Below are 2,991 nucleotides of genomic sequence, written 5' to 3'. Positions count from 1 at the left end.
TCTTTTGTCAATTGTGAGATAACCCTTTTTAGGCTCAAGATACTTGGAGTTAATGATGAAAATTTTAATTCTTTTTCATTTGAAAAACTGAGAGGTAGGCTTCCTCTGTGGTATAGGAGTCTAGGGGACAGAAAGAGGGATGTGGACCCATTTCCGGTAAAGCAAAAAATTATTGCCAAATCATGAAGACAGAAAAGAGCATAGTCAGCATGGGTAAGGAATTTTATTATGGCTGGAATATAGGGTACTTGGAAGGGGTGTGAGGCCAGCTTCGAGGTGGAGACATGAAAGTGATACATGTCATGCTACAAAAGCTTTGATTTTATCCCTTAAGTAGCATAGAGCCAGCTGAAGACTTCAAGCAGAGAAGGAATATAACCAAATAGAATGATAGTGTGAAAAATGAGCTCGAGTAGAAAAAGACTGATGTTCCTTTTCCACATACAGTTAGGGATCCACAGTGATAGTCCAAATAAGAGATGATGAGGTCCTGGATGAAGATAATAGCAGTAACAGAAAGGAGGGAATCCATTCAGAATTACTGGTGGGTAGAATCAGTGGTACTTCAGGATTAATTCAGTGTTGTTGATAAGGAAGCAGGAAAAGTCAAAGATCGCTCCTGCCAGTTTGGGTGACTGGGTGCATGGCTACATCACTAAATAAGATAAGGAGAGATAAGAGGAAAAATAGATCTGACAGAGGAAAGTTGGAAACTTTGCCGTACCAGTAATAGATGCTCTGGAGATGATTATGCAACTCTTTTTTTTTTTTTTTTTTTTTGGTAATGAATACACTGACACATTAGTTAGCATCTAATGTTTCTGTCTCTTCCAATCACTGCCAAAACAGACTGATTTAATTAATTGTTTTTAAAAGGCTACAAGGGGCCCAAGAGAAGATTGCAAAATACCCTAGATAAGTACAATGTTTATGGAAAAACATGTAACTACATGAACATTTAGAAAAGTCACTTTTTTTTTTTTTTGCATTTCTACTCTGTGAATTCTAATTCCTAGTAGACTCTTTTATTTAAAATTTTAATCTGTTCTGTTGCTTTTGTCTCATTCTTCTCCAAGTTTCTTTATCCTTCTTTAGTTTCTGGACCTTAAACTGGATACAACACTCTTAATAAGTGCCTGGCTAATGCCCAGTGGGACAATTGCTTCAGGGTTCTTGCATGTTTTGTTCTTTCTAATGCATTCCTCTATTTTGCTGGTTTTTTAAATAATAGCAGTGGTATGCTGACTCATGTTCAGTTTAAGATTCACAATGGCACTTCTTAACCTCGGTGACAAACCCATTCTTCCCCATTCTGAATTTGTGTCATGTGTTTGTTATTCTCTCTTTACCACCATCCTGCCAAGTTTTTGCTCTTATTTCCTTGTGTCAAGATAATTTTGGGTTTCAATTCATTCTTCCGGAAAAAAACAAAAAAACCCCCACACACAACAAAACACTAAATATCTTTCTCACTTTCTTGTGTTCACCCAAATCCAAAATGTAGCAGTAGAATTTCTCAGCCACTCAATAAATAGAAGGGGTACATACACCAATGACTAGAATGAGATTTCAAAGGCTAAGTAGGTCATTTTCCAGAGACACCTTGGGGAGGTGACTTTACCCATTGTTCTCTTGTCACACACTAAAAAATGAGAAAAAGAAATGATATAAATTAAATGCTATAAAAAACTAATAAAATGCTTGACATATTAGATGTTCAAATTGTCAACTCTCTTCCCTTTTTATTTTCAGTAAATAAGCAAATGTTATTTTTATCCCCACTGAGAAGAAATAGATATTCCTATATGTGGAGAGCGGCTACAGTGTTTGGACAACTTCAAGCTTCAGACTGATGAGAAGGCATGGTCCTCTTGTGGCAAAGCCACATATAAGTCCCAGCTTGGAGGGCCATACACTCCAGCACAATTATAGTAAAAACTATGGTTGTCTGTAAGCTTGACATTATAGTCGGATCTTCTAGTTCTAGATAGCTGAGGGAAGTGGGCTTCGGGAGGTGCAGCAAGTGCTGCCAAAACAAAGCTTGATAGAGTTCAGAGAATTGCAACAACAGAAAAGAAGTAGATTTGAAGCTCCCAAGAACATTGTAAACATCTTGACCACTCCCTTGTTTTGCTTTGTGTGATCTGACTATAAAATAAGGATTCAGCTTACAGGCCGGGTCACTGTGTCCTCATCCAGGCACAGTGATCTACCTGGCCCCAAACTATATTCTCTTATCTGTTTTCTTTAATCCTCTACTGCCCCTCCTCAAGTTCACCACTGGCTGTGCTGGATGCAGTTTATTTATATGACAGGAGTTAAAATTCCTTAACTAATTGAATTTATAGAGTATCAGGATAAAATTCATTTTGATCTGTAAGTAAATTTATATTGCTGGGAAAGAGATTTTGCTTCTCATTCCATAGGTAAGCCAGCAATCAGAAAAATTATGATATACCCAAGTCACAGAAATATTGTATGACAACACATTAGAGTATATGTGTGTTTTTTTTAAATTAAAATCTGAACTATTTTAAACATTTCTAAATGGCCTGAAAAATCATAACTCTAAATAGAATATAATATTTTATCAGGTAGATACATAATTATTTCCATAATTGACTGCCATCCATTTTTTTTAACATATGGCTAATTTTCAATTTCCCACAACTATAAAAAATTGTGCAAGTAAGCATTAATGGAAAAGCTAGGGTGTTATGAATTCCAATGGGTAACTTATTTTATTGAATAAAAGACACATTTGCTCTATTTAATAATAAATCAACTGGTTATTCTTTCCTATATGTAAGAATTAAAATGTACATTGATATGTCTCAGATGAAAATTTTGTTATTAAATATTATCTTTTTAAGTTCTAAGCTCCTGGTTATTTTTTCTCCCTTCTTTCCACTTTCCCTTCTTTCCTCTATTTTTTTTTCCTTCAAACTTTGTCTATTAAAACTATGGACAGGCACTGTTTATGATACTCAG

This window comes from Pipistrellus hanaki (genome assembly GCF_964339955.1).
Source record: "Pipistrellus hanaki genome assembly, chromosome: 1".
In the NCBI taxonomy this organism is placed as follows: Eukaryota; Metazoa; Chordata; class Mammalia; order Chiroptera; family Vespertilionidae; genus Pipistrellus; species Pipistrellus hanaki.
The sequence above is the reverse complement of the archived record's forward strand: the minus strand, read 5'-3'. Positions refer to the sequence as shown.